General features: G+C 44.4%; 1 protein-coding gene across 1 annotated transcript in view; it reads right to left on the reverse strand.

Moving 5' to 3' along the window:
- The window catches only part of LOC124551154 (AP-3 complex subunit sigma-like), an 84,415-nt gene extending 74,967 nt beyond the window's left edge, over nucleotides 1–9,448 (reverse strand). The window contains exon 1 of the mRNA XM_047126120.1: nucleotides 9,387–9,448. The gene's annotated coding sequence lies outside the window, so the exon portion shown is untranslated. The remainder of the gene's footprint in view (nucleotides 1–9,386) is intronic.
- Between the last annotated feature and the right edge of the window lie 4,715 nt (nucleotides 9,449–14,163).

The following is a 14,163-nucleotide window of genomic DNA, read 5'->3' on the forward strand; positions in this document are numbered from 1 at the left end:
CAGGTTCGAATCCTGCCTCGGGCATGGATGTGTGTGATGTTCATAGATTAGTTAGGTTTAAGTAGTTCTAAGTTCTAGGGACTGATGACCTCAGGTGTTAAGTCCCATAGTGCTCAGAGCGACATGGACCATTTTCTTGTGATTACTGAGGTCGCTGATATGGAGTACCTAGCAGTACGTGGTAGCACAATGCACCTAATATGAAAAAGTGTGTTTTTGGTGGTGTCCGGATACTTTTGATCACATAGTGTAACAGTATCAGCTCAACATAGTACCTAAATAAAATTACAGTATTGTATAGCGTACTCACATGTTAAGGAAAATCGAGAGTTTTTGAGAGTTTTTGCTTTATAGAGAGGAAGTTTTTTATCTCTGCATGAATGTTATCCCCTTCAAAATAGCCTTCAATAGATATTTCACACATATGCCAACCCCTTTTCCAATCCTAGAAAACTTCTCGAACTCGATTTTTGACCGTTTCCAACGATGCGATTTTAATCTCATCTACACTCCTGGAAATTGAAATAAGAACACCGTGAATTCATTGTCCCAGGAAGGGGAAACTTTATTGACACATTCCTGGGGTCAGATACATCACATGATCACACTGACAGAACCACAGGCACATAGACACAGGCAACAGAGCATGCACAATGTCGGCACTAGTACAGTGTATATCCACCTTTCGCAGCAATGCAGGCTGCTATTCTCCCATGGAGACGATCGTAGAGATGCTGGATGTAGTCCTGTGGAACGGCTTGCCATGCCATTTCCACCTGGCGCCTCAGTTGGACCAGCGTTCGTGCTGGACGTGCAGACCGCGTGAGACGACGCTTCATCCAGTCCCAAACATGCTCAATGGGGGACAGATCCGGAGATCTTGCTGGCCAGGGTAGTTGACTTACACCTTCTAGAGCACGTTGGGTGGCACGGGATACATGCGGACGTGCATTGTCCTGTTGGAACAGCAAGTTCCCTTGCCGGTCTAGTAATGGTAGAACGATGGGTTCGATGACGGTTTGGATGTACCGTGCACTATTCAGTGTCCCCTCGACGATCACCAGTGGTGTACGGCCAGTGTAGGAGATCGCTCCCCACACCATGATGCCGGGTGTTGGCCCTGTGTGCCTCGGTCGTATGCAGTCCTGATTGTGGCGCTCACCTGCACGGCGCCAAACACGCATACGACCATCATTGGCACCAAGGCAGAAGCGACTCTCAACGCTGAAGACGACACGTCTCCATTCGTCCCTCCATTCACGCCTGTCGCGACACCACTTGAGGCGGGCTGCACGATGTTGGGGCGTGAGCGGAAGACGGCCTAACGGTGTGCGGGACCGTAGCCCAGCTTCATGGAGACGGTTGCGAATGGTCCTCGCTGATACCCCAGGAGCAACAGTGTCCCTAATTTGCTGGGAAGTGGCGGTGCGGTCCCCTACGGCACTGCGTAGGATCCTACGGTCTTGGCGTGCATCCGTGCGTCGCTGCGGTTCGGTCCCAGGTCGACGGGCACGTGCACCTTCCGCCGACCACTGGCGACAACATCGATGCACTGTGGAGACCTCACGCCCCACGTGTTGAGCAATTCGGCGGTACGTCCACCCGGCCTCCCGCATGCCCACTATACGCCCTCGCTCAAAGTCCGTCAACTGCATATACGGTTCACGTCCACGCTGTCGCGGCATGCTACCAGTGTTAAAGACTGCGATGGAGCTCCGTATGCCATGGCAAACTGGCTGACACTGACGGCGGCGGTGCACAAATGCTGCGCAGCTAGCGCCATTCGACGGCCAACACCGCGGTTCCTGGTGTGTCCGCTGTGCCGTGCGTGTGATCATTGCTTGTACAGCCCTCTCGCAGTGTCCGGAGCAAGTATGGTGGGTCTGACACACCGGTGTCAATGTGTTCTTTTTTCCATTTCTAGGAGTGTATGTTTATGAAACTAAGGCCGTTTAAGGGACTTCTCTCACCGTTTTCAAACGGCCGTGCATTATGGTTTCCTTCACATTTTGCAAGATTTCATCGGCTGATGACGTGCCGCGGCATGCAGGTCGCTCGCCATCTTCAACGTCCTCAGGCCCTGCTTTTAAACGCTTATAGCACTCGTAATCCCTAGTTCTACCTGTAACATATTCTTCAAAAGGAGTATTTAACGGCTCTAAAAGTTTGCTGTACTTTATTGAGTACTTATAGTAAAATTTACTACATATTCTCTGATCCATTTTATAAGCAATTAGCGAAGAAACACGGCGTTGCCCAGGTAACTGTTCATAGCTGTGCGTCCACGCCCGTGCCACGAAGCATCTCGCCTTGTGCTTTGTGTTTGTGACGTCATATCTCCTGAACTTTGTGGAGTAGAATGGTATAATTATGTAGCTACATTCTGCGGTATATGTGGATACTGTCTGCAAAATGTGTTCCCAATGGTGGTAGTATTAACGAAGTAATAAATTTAAAAACCAAGTGCGATGTGACGGTTTTTCACGCATCTCACTGTTTATGACCTCACATCTCCGGAACTGTGTAATGTTGTAGGTACTTTCAGCGGCACATGTGGATACTGTCTGAGAAATTTATAGCCAACGGAGTTAATCGCAAAGAAGTAATAAATTTACTCATCATGCATGATGCGGGAGTTTTTCAAGCATCTCGCTGCTTATGAGTTCATGTCTACTGAATTGTCTGTCGCACAATGATGTAATTTTGCACTTTTGTTCACTGATATATGTGCATACTGTCTGTAAAATGTCTCGCGAATGCAATTAGTAGTAAAGAAGTAATACCTCATGCCTCATGCAGTACATTTACTGCGTAAGCAGCGAAAAAGTACTAAGCCATAAACATTTTTCGTTTCATTACTTAGCAGGAGTTCTCAGCGAGAAAAAGATTTCGTAAAGATTTGAAATTTTTGAAATTATGCGTAAAGTTTCTTGCTAGTCGCTGTCATTCTCAAATACAAGATGAATGAATTCTGGGAACACATGAGTCGCGGACTACGCTTGTTTTTCACACCCGCCCCCATCCCTTTGATAAGTATGTGGTTCTTACCCCCACGACAATTGACGCCTGGCAGTGAGGTATACGTACACCTAGTTTGATTGAAATCGGTCCATAGGTTGAGGAGGCCATACGAAAAACCCACACACACGCACACCCATTTTTATAGCATGTATGGGTAAATAATCGCCCATACTATCAAAAACACACGCAAGTTTTTTGCTACCTGATAACAGTTTAAATATCTCATATGCCTAACACCATACAGACAGAAACATTTTCTGTAGGCGGTGTTGAACAGCTTTTAGGGAGATTATTAACTGAATTATAAAAAACGCAGCTGCACCACAATTTTTTACTGAAAACATAAAATTCGATCAAACATCAGACCATCTTCGGGCCTCAAAAGCAACTCAGCTATGCATTCTTTCAGTTGCTATACCAACTGTAACCTAGAGACTGTCTCAGTCTATACGTTTGACACTCTATTGGTACTGCGACCGGGAGAGTGCATAACTGAGCTGCCCTTGATACCCGAATAGTGTATGATGTTTGACCGAAATCAATGTTGTCAATAAAAAATGTGGTGATACAGTTTTGTGTTTTGTAATGCAACTCGCATGGCGCTTTCTGCTTCGCTCACGTAGACTGTACAGTCCCACTTTTTTTTTTTTTTTTTTTTGTTCTTTAATCGAATTTTTATGTTGTTCAAAAATTGCAACATCGTGTAAACTTTTAAGCTAATTAAGGCCGTAGAAGCATGGTTTTTTCCGAATTTAATTCCGAGCAAAAAGCGATTCTCGTAGCTGGAGCCCAAGGCTTTTATTAATTATGACTTTTGCTTTCTTGTGATATTTCTATAGAAACATTCATCCCCTAAGGTAGTTCTTTACATCCAACCAACAAGGGGTATACCAACTTTTACATTTAGGTTTAATTTTTTTTTTAATATAACGAAATATTTTCTTAAAAATTTTCACCCCTGTTTCGCCCCATTACGGGCTGAATTTCCAAAAACAGTGAAACACGGATTTTTTTATTTCTGAAAGAGAAAGCAAGTACCAATTAACATAGATTTAAAAATGCTTTCACAATCAAATGTTTTCATAAAACATTGTGGCACAGATTTCACCATATTAGGGCCCGAGTTTCGAGAAACAGTGATATTTGTGTTTTTCTATTTCTAGCAGAGAAGCGAAAAACAGATTTTCATAGTTAGAGCTTCAAAAATATTTGCATGCTGAAGTATTCCCATAAAACTACCACACCCTACTTCTCCTCTCTAGTGGCTAAATTTCCAAACTTAGTGAAACATGTGTTTTCTTATTTCCAACTGACAAGCCAAATTAAAAAGTTAATAGATTTAGCCTTAAAACGGCTTTCATAAGGAAATTATTCATAAACCATTCCATCCCCAATTTCCCCCAATTAGGAGTTGTATTTCCCAGAACATCGAAACACTTATTTTTTTATTTGTAACCGGTAAGTCAGCTACCAATTGTGATAGACGTAAGCTTTAAAGGTACGTTGATAGTTCCTTACTAGTGGTTTATTCAAAAAAAAATACCCACTGTTTTACCTCCCCCTCCCCCCATAGGAGCTAAATTTCCAAAAATCCTGAAACTCGTCTTTCTTTATTTTTGTCTGAGAAACCAAATACCAGTTTTCGTAGATCTAGCTATAAAACTGCCGTAACAGCAACGTATTTTCGAAAACTCTTTCATCCACTGAATTCCGAAAAATCTCTTCTTGAACGACTCCTACCGTACAAGATCAACACCCTGCGCAAATGTCAAGTGTCTGTCGTTGGCGGTTTGGGCTGGACGGTGATGAGTTTGTCAGTCAAGACATCGCGTTTTGTGTATCAAGCAATGATCGCCCGTACTGCCGAAACACATGTAACTTCTTTGCCAGCTGACAACGGATTAAATATCCTATACGGCTAACACTGTATACGTGGAAATATTTTGTGATGGTGATGTTGAACAGCTTTCACAAAGGTTAGGAATTCCATCACAAAATACACAGCTGAATCACCATTATTTATTGAAAACTCTGATGTCGGTCCATCAGACCACCTTCGGATCTGAAAAGCAACTCAACTATGCATTTTTCCAAAAAATGGTTCAAATGGCTCTGAGCACTATGGGACTTAACATCTGAGGTCATCAGTCCCCTAGAACTTAAAACTACTTAAACCCAACTAACCTAGGGACATCACACACATCCATGCCCGAGGGAGGATTCGAACCTGAGACCGTAGCAGTCGCGCTGTTCCGGACTGAAGTGCCTAGAGCCGCTCGGCCACACCGGCCTGCGCATTTTTCCAGTTGCAGTATCAATTGTAAGTTATAAACTATCTCGGACTATACTGTTGACAGTCTATTGGTATTGCAACTGGGAGAATGCATACCTTAGTTGCTTTTGAGACCCTAAAATTGTCTGACATTGGTCTGAAATCGAGGTCTTTAATGAAAAATTGGCCAGGTGCGGGTCGGGCTCCCGCACACAGGGCTCCGTACAAACTTAATTGTGTATACATAGACAGTTCGTCCATTCCGGGACGGAGGATATCGACGATTTTTGGCAGCTGTCGACACTGATATTGGCAAGATATAGGTCCCAGGGATTCCAAGACCTTCGACGAAGTTTTAATTTCAAGTGTGAAGTCGGATAACAAATGATAAGCGACATATTTTTTGCGTGTCATACAATTACAATTTAATAATTTTCTGATGTTCTTTTTCTTTACTTGTATGTGAGACGTTTTTTTCGCTAACTTTAATGATCCTACGTCAAGAGGAAGTATCCTATAGGTTTTAATGAGTTAGTTTGCGAGTATCAAAACAAGTGACATAAATTGCCGTATCTTTTGACCGCAATGACTTAGATCAGTGGTTCGCAAGCTGGGGGTATCGCCGCTTGAGGGGTAAAATGAAATTGTCTAGGAGGTAAAAACAAAACGATTCGTTTCTGTTTCAGTCACGAAACTAAACTATTTTTAGAATGTCGCTATTATTATCATTTCTGTAAGTTACTAATATTGATCATATAAGTTATCAATAATTACTTTTTCTCAATTAATAGCATTAATGCGGTGGAATTTACAAGTTTCTCACATAGTCCACACAATACAAACATATGTTGTGTTTTGTCCCACACATCGCTGATGATAAAAATGAGACATATACGTAACATATGCTAAATATCTCAAGAAAACGTGTTTTCCATGTTGTAGATAGAATCTTCAGAAGTCCATCAGTTGCTTCATTACTCGCTCCGAAACAGCTAAACGAATTAATTGACAGCACGACACAGCAGTAACTTACCTATGGGCTACTATAGCGCTGTACACTGTATTATTATTATTGTTATTATTACTATTACAGGCCGTGGTCACACACAACGCATTAACACCCTCAAGTCTTCAAATTTCTGTCAGTTCAGAAATAAGGAGTGCAGCCATCAAGCTATTTACGAACAGTAAGAATAGTGCACATATTTTAACTTGGTTGATTTTAAATGGGGTTGCAGTGACCAGGTCAAGCAAGTGCCGCAACGTAGCGGAGTAAAGCAGGGGACGTTTGTTTTGTAAACAAGTGTCTGCTGTCACTGTGGACAGTTGGCTTTCTTATCTCAGAAGAAGATGTGGGTAGCACTTGCGATGAACCAAGAATTCCTTCGCCATTCATTCTAACCTCCCCCCTCCCCACTCCCCCATCCCACGCCTCCCACACACCTTAACTAAATATCGTACATCTTTCATTATTTTAAAAATAAGTGTTCCAAGAAAAGTCTTTCATTCTACACTTTAGTTAGGTGCTTAAATTGGTGATAATATTGAGTAGTGGAAAAAGGGGGGGGGCAGTACGCACTAGCTAATGTCTGATTGCACTCAGGGGTAATGGTCTAAGAAGGATTGGGATTTGGAACCACTGACTTAAAAGCTTAGCATTACATCACTAGGGGTAATGTAAATGTCGTGTGACCAGGGCCTCCCGTCGGGTAGACCGTTCGCCGGGTGCAAGTCTTTCGATTTGACGCCACTTCGCCGGCCGGAGTGGCCGAGCGGTTCTAGGCGCTACAGTCTGGAACCACGCGACCGCTACGGTCGCAGGTTCGAATCCTGCCTCGGGCATAGATGTGTGTGATGTCCTTAGGTTAGTTAGGTTTAAGTAGTTCTAAGTTCTCTGGGACTGATGACCACAGCAGTTAAGTCCCATAGTGCTCAAAATGGTTCAAATGGCTCTGAGCACTATGCGACTTAACTTCTGAGGTCATCAGTCGCCTAGAACTTAGAACTAATTAAACCTAACTAACCTAAGGACATCACACACATCCACGCCCGAGGCAGGACTCCAACCTGCGACCGTAGCGGTCACGCGGTTCCAGACTGAAGCGCCTTTAACCGCACGGCCACACCGGCTGGCCATAGTGCTCAGAGCCATTTTTTGACGCCACTTCGGTGACTTGCGCGTCGATGGGGATGAAATGATGATGATTAGGACAAAACAACACCCAGTCCCTGAGCGGAGAAAATCTCCGACCCAGCCGAGAATCGAACCCGGGCCCTTATGATTGACGTTCTGTCGCACCGACCATTCAGTTACCGGGGGCAGACACCATCAGAGGTGTACAGACCTGAGAATGTGACATAAATTTCAACTTGATAGCAACGACCCGTTTCTCACAAGGGAACCTCCCCATCGCACCCCCCTCAGATTTAGTTTTAAGTTGGCACAGTGGATAGGCCTTGAAAAACTGAACACACATAGATCGAGAAAACAGGAAGAAGTTGTGCGGAACTATGAAAAAATAAGCAAAATATACAAACTGAGTAGTCCATGCGCAAGATAGGCAACATCAAGGATAGTGTGAGCTAAGGAGCGCCGTGGTCCCGTGGTTAGCGTGAGCAGCTGCGGAACGAGAGGTTCTTGGTTCAAGTCTTCTCTTGAGTGAAAAGATTACTTTCTTTATTTTCGCAAAGTTATGATCTGTCCGTTCGTTCATTGACGTCTCTGTTCACTGTAATAAGTTTAGTGTCTGTGCTTTGCGACCGCACCGCAAAACCGTGCGATTAGTAGACGAAAGGACGTGCCTCTCCAATGGGAACCACCGAGCGAGGTGGCGCAGCGGTTAGACACTGGACTCGCATTCGGGAGGACGACGGTTCAATCCCGCGTCCGGCCATCCTGATTTAGGTTTTCCGTGATTTCCCTAAATCGCTCCAGGCAAATGCCGGGATGGTTCCTTTCAAAGGGCACGGCCGACTTCCTTCCCCGTCCTTCCCTAATCCGATGAGACCGATGACCTCGCTGTCTGGTCTCCTTCCCCAAAACGAACCAACGAACCCAATGGGAACCGAAAACATTTGATCGCAAGCTCATAGGTCAACCGATTCCTCCACAGGAAAACACGTCTGATATATTCTATACGACACTGGTGACGGCATGTGCGTCATATGACAGGAATATGTCGTCGACCCACCTAACTTGTACACTTGGGTACGAATGGGTAAAAAGATTCTTCTACCTTGCCCGATTTAGGTTTTCTTGTGGATGTGATATTCACTCCCAAAAAAGTGATGAAAACATAAGAGTTTGTCACAAAAATGCAACAAATGAATGCAACAGTTTCACAGTCGCACAGTTTTCCCTGCGCTCTGTCAAAACACATGTTTTTAACGTTTTCAAATTTTTCCCTGTGTAGACCGTCAAATCCTGCATATGTCCAAGCAAATCTGAACATGTCCTGGAATTTTGGAGAGCGAAGTTGATTATGTGTGAGTGCTTGAACTTTGATAATTGTCTGAAAATAAAAAATTAAACTTCTCACCCGAGGGAAGACTTGAACTAAGGACCTCTCGTTCCGCAGCTGCTCACGCTAACCACGGGACCACGGCGCTCCTGAGGTCACATTATCTTTGATGTTGGCTGTCTTTCACATGGACTACTGAGTTTGTATATTTTGCTTATTTTTTCGTAGTCCCACACAACTTCATCCTGTTTTCTCGATTGATCTGTGTTCAGTTTTTCAAGGCCTATCCACTGTGCCAACTCAAAACTAAATCTGAGGGGGGTACGATGGGGAGGTTCCTTTGTAAAAAAAAAGTGATCAGTTTTTGCCGATTCACTTACGGAACCCCAAAAAAATAGTGGTACAGCTGTTTATTGTATAATGGTATTTTTTAATGTACCGAGACTTTGCGGAGATGTTTACCACAACAATAATGAAAACATAGCGAGAATCGGACTAATGCAACACGCGAAATTATAAAATTCCCGCTACTTTTTTAAAACAATCCATGTGCAGCGCGCGCCACCTTCACACACCGTAAAGTGTCTCTCGAAGTGCATAGACGTGTTAAGTACCGCAGCGGCGGCGTTTACCTGCTGGAGGGCGTGGCTGTCGGTGGGTGACGCCGCCTGCTACGTACGCATTAGCTCCCCGCACGCGCACTGCTCTAGTACTGCCCATCCCGGGGACCTTCGGCCGCCCACAGACGATAGGCGGTCCGCCGCTTATCGCAGGGGCAGTCACGGCGTGGCACAGCATCTGGAGCACAGAGGCCCACGCACTATCCAGTGAGGCTCGGTTCGGCAACCAACTACCGTACGTCACATCGCAGGTCCATCTCGGGCATTGTCTACATTTACATCCGTACAGGGCGTTTCTGTAAGAGCGCGTAAAATTGTATAATATTACAGGTCGGGATTGATCTAGGAGGTATTGAATATCTTATTGGTATCTGTCAGTTGGTATGGAGAAATTGAGATTTGGGGGATTTCCTTATACAGGGTGTTACATTTTAGTTTCGTCCACCTACGCTCAATGGAGCACGTTATCATGGTTTCATACGGGATACTCTACCTTTGCTGCTAGAACATGTGCCTTTACAAGTACGACACAACATGTGGTTCATGCACGATGGAGCTCCTGCACATTTCAGTCGAAGTGTTCGTACGCTTCTCAACAACAGATTCGGTGGCCGATGGATTGGTAGGGGCGGACCAATTCCATGGTCTCCACGCTCTCCTGATCTCAACCCTCTTGACTTTCATTTATGGGGGCATTTGAAAGCTCTTGTCTACGCAACCCCGGTACCAAATGTAGAGACTCTTCGTGCTCGTATTGTAGACGGCTGTGATACAATACGCCATTCTCCAGGGCTGCATCAGCGCATCAGGGATTCCATGCGACGGAGGGTGGATGCACGTATCCTCGCTAACGGAGGACATTTTGAACATTTCCTGTAACAAAGTGTTTGAAGTCACGCTGGTACGTTCTGTTGCTGTATGTTTCCATTCCATGATTAATGTGGTTTGAAGAGAAGTAATAAAATGAGCTCTAACATGGAAATTAAGCGTTTCCCGACACATGTCCACATAACATCGTTTCTTTATTTGTGTGTGAGGAATGTTTCCTGAAAGTTTGGCCGTACCTTTTTGTAACACCCTGTATAAATTTGCATGATTAAGTCCCGACGCTATGCAAAACTGTCATTTAGTTACGTGCGATTTGCAATCTGTTATGTATTATTGTTCAAATGGCTCTGAGCACTATGGGACTTAACATCTGAGGTCATTAGTCCCCTAGAACTGAGAACTACTTAAACCTAGCTAACCTAAGTACATCACACACATCCATGCCCGGGGCAGGATTCGAACCTGCGACCGCAGCAGTCGCTCGGTTCCGGACTGAAGCGCCTAGAACCGCTCGGCCACCGTGGCTGGCTGTTATGTGTTACTTTCCGATAGTAAATCATATTTTTTCTAATTAACGTTAAAATATAATGATGATAAATGTCTGAGATCATTTGGAATAATATTTTAGTAACTATGTAGATGACGTGACGTCATTCGTTTACTCTTAGAAAAAAAGAGGAGTGTTATGTGCGTTTATGGACGGTCAATGTCGAGATCAGCGATTACGATTCCAGAAATAATTGATTTGACGCAGTTCAATTGCACACAATCGTGTAGGGTGAATTATGACCTTGAAATTGGTTGTAGCTGTATGCAGATCAGTTTCGGGAGAGGATAGTAAGCGTCGCGGGTGTGTCGCGGCATCGCTTTCGCGCCGCCGATGGTTTGCTTTAAACTCGCGAAAATACAATTTACGCGAATACTTAATTATCGCGAAAGGGTATTTGATGAGCCATTGTGGAGGGCGTAAGTTTGGATAGAAAGATCATTTTCAAAATCCAATATAAATCCTGTTGATCGAAGTAGCCTAGCAACCCAAAAGCTCATACGTGGTTATCAGCAGAAACAGTGTGCTATTTTTCATGCACACGTTTACGCTCTATATCGAGGTGTGGATGATTTGTGGGCGCGAAATAAACATTTGCAAGCATTTGAGTAAATAAAAGGAAAAATATAAAGAAGTTTATTCGTATATTTTGTTATTTCATGAACAGTGATATTTTCTTATACTGGTGTAGAGCCTTACGTATTATTAATATTGTGACAGACCGATCGTAAGTGCTCTCGTTACAAGTCGAGTTTTGGGCCTGATTAAGAGAAGCTTGTTCTTAAAGTCTCAAAGGTTAAGTGAAGATTAATATCAAACTTAAATAAGGCTGCACCGAAACCCACTATCTTTATACTATATTAAGCCACCTATTCCGGAATCAGGTGATACCGTGGCCGTGTAGTTGTATGTTCTCGACAGCAAATAGGTAAACACAAACATAAACATTTCTCATGCTCTGATATCGACGAGGGAAAGAAGAGACGACAACGACGGCATACACGTATACATATACAAACAGTATACATGGCGCCTTAGAATACAACAACACAACAGACGTCACGGTATAACAGGACACAGAGAATGTTCCACTGAACAATTTGAGGTAGGGAACCTGGGGTCGGAGAGGCCAGCTTAAGGAGATATCCAAGTTAACTTGTCAACCTCCTCGTCTACCATTACTGTTTTCCAGTTTATTTATAACATTTGAACAGGTTTACACGTACTGTGCTGTTTATTTACACGCACTCGTACATTATTTATTTCTTACAAGGAAACAATGATGATAAGCCTGATTACTAGGAAGTCTTGATACAGACTTTGTTTACTTGCTTGTCCAGAAGGTGGCTCTGTTGTATCGTATTCACAATGTCTCATGACGGAACCCGCTATGAATGAACGATAGACCGATCACTCACTGCGGGCCGGAGTGGCCGTGGGGTGCTAGGCGCTACAGTCTGGAGCCGTGTGGCCGCTACGGTCGCAGGTTCGAATCCTGTCTCGGGCATGGATGTATGTGCTGTCCTTAGGTTAGTTAGGTTTAAGTAGTTCTAAGTTCTAGGGGACTGATAACCACAGCATTTAAGTCCCATAGTGCTCAGAGCCATTTGAACCATTTTTGATCACTCACTGCTGTTCAGATACACTTTGTGATCAAAAGTATCCGGACACCTGGCTGAAAATGACTTACAAGTTCGTGGCGCCCTCCATCGGTAACGCTGTAATTCAATATGGTGTTGACCTACCCATAGCCTTGATGACAGCTTCCTCTATCGCAGGCATGCGTTCAGTCAGGTGATGGAAGATTTCTTGGGGAATGGCAGCCCATTCTTCACGGAGTGTTGCACTGAGGAGATGTATCGATGTCGGTCGGTGATGCCTGGCACGAAGTCGGCATTCCAAAATATCCCAAAGGTGTTCTGAATGATTCAGATCAGGACTCTGTACTGACCAGTCCATTACAGGGATATTACTGTCGTGCAACCACTCCACCACAGGCCGTGCATTATGAAAAGGTGCTCGATCGTCTTGAAAGATGCAATCGCCATCCCCGAATTACTCTTCAATAGTGAGAAGCAAGAAGATGTTTGAAACATCAATGTAGGCCTGTGCTCTGATAGTGCCACGCAAAACAACTAGGGGTGCAAGCCCCCTCCATGAAAAACACGACCACGTCATAACACCGCCGCCTCCGAATTTTACTGTTGGCACTACACACGCTGGCAGATGACGTTCATCGGGAATTCGCCACACCCACACCTTCCCACCGGATTGTCACATAGTGTACTGCGATTCGTCACTCCACACAAGGTTTTTCCACTGTTCAGTCGTCCAAACTTTACTCTCCTTACAGCAAGGGAGGCGTCGTTTGGCATTTATCGGCGTGATGCGTGGCTTATGAGCAACCGATTGACCATGAAATCCAAGTTTTCTCACCTCCCGCCTGACTATCATAGTACTTGCAGTGGATCATGAGGCAGTTTGGAATTCCTGTGTGATGGTCTGGATAGATGTCTGCCTATTACACATTTCGACCCTGTTCAACTGTCGGCAGTCTCTGTCAGTCAACAGACGTGGTCGTCCTGTACGCTTTTGTCCTGTATGTTTCCACTTCATTATCACACCTGAAACAGTGGATCTAGCGATGTTTAGGAGTGTGGAAATCTCACGTACAGACGTATGACACAAGTGACACCCAATCACCTGACCACGTTCGAAGTCCATGAGTTGCGCGAAGGGTCCCATTCTACTCTCTCACGATGTCTAATGACTACTGAGGTCGCTGATATGGAGTACCCGGTCGCAGATGGCAGCACAATGCACCTAATATAAAAAACGTATGTTTACGGCGGTGTCCGAATACTTTTGATCACATAGTGTACGTACAGTGCAATACGATGGAGCAGTACCAGCACAGTCTCGCAGAACTCAGTGATATGCAGCTAGTGTATGGGAAACTACGTTGCAGTACTCTCGCTGCTGAAAGGCTGTACAAAAAACGATTTCCGAAACAGACACCCTTCACAATAAGTGTTTGGTTCTCTCGATCGACGAATGCGGGTGACTGGTTCATTGGAAAGAAGAAACGAGGGACCTGGCAACATGAGGAGCACACCAGGGATATTTGCAGGATGCGTCACAATCTTTTTCGCCAATGTCATGCTTGCATTGATGTTGATGGCCGTCAGTTTCATCAACTTTTGTAAGATACAGTACAAACAGTACGTCATTCTGTCAATGACGATACTTGCAGTTAACTGTAGCTCATGTAAATAATAAAATACGCAGTAATGTCATTTTATTCCTATTATCTCCGTAAGCTGGTTTCTCTTACCCCAAATTGTTGATTGCAGCATCCTCTATGTCCTCTTAAATTTTGCACGGAAACACGCGGTATACGACTGAGGGACCAAA

The sequence above is a fragment of the Schistocerca americana genome, chromosome 9 (genome assembly GCF_021461395.2).
Source record: "Schistocerca americana isolate TAMUIC-IGC-003095 chromosome 9, iqSchAmer2.1, whole genome shotgun sequence".
Classification (NCBI taxonomy): domain Eukaryota; kingdom Metazoa; phylum Arthropoda; class Insecta; order Orthoptera; family Acrididae; genus Schistocerca; species Schistocerca americana.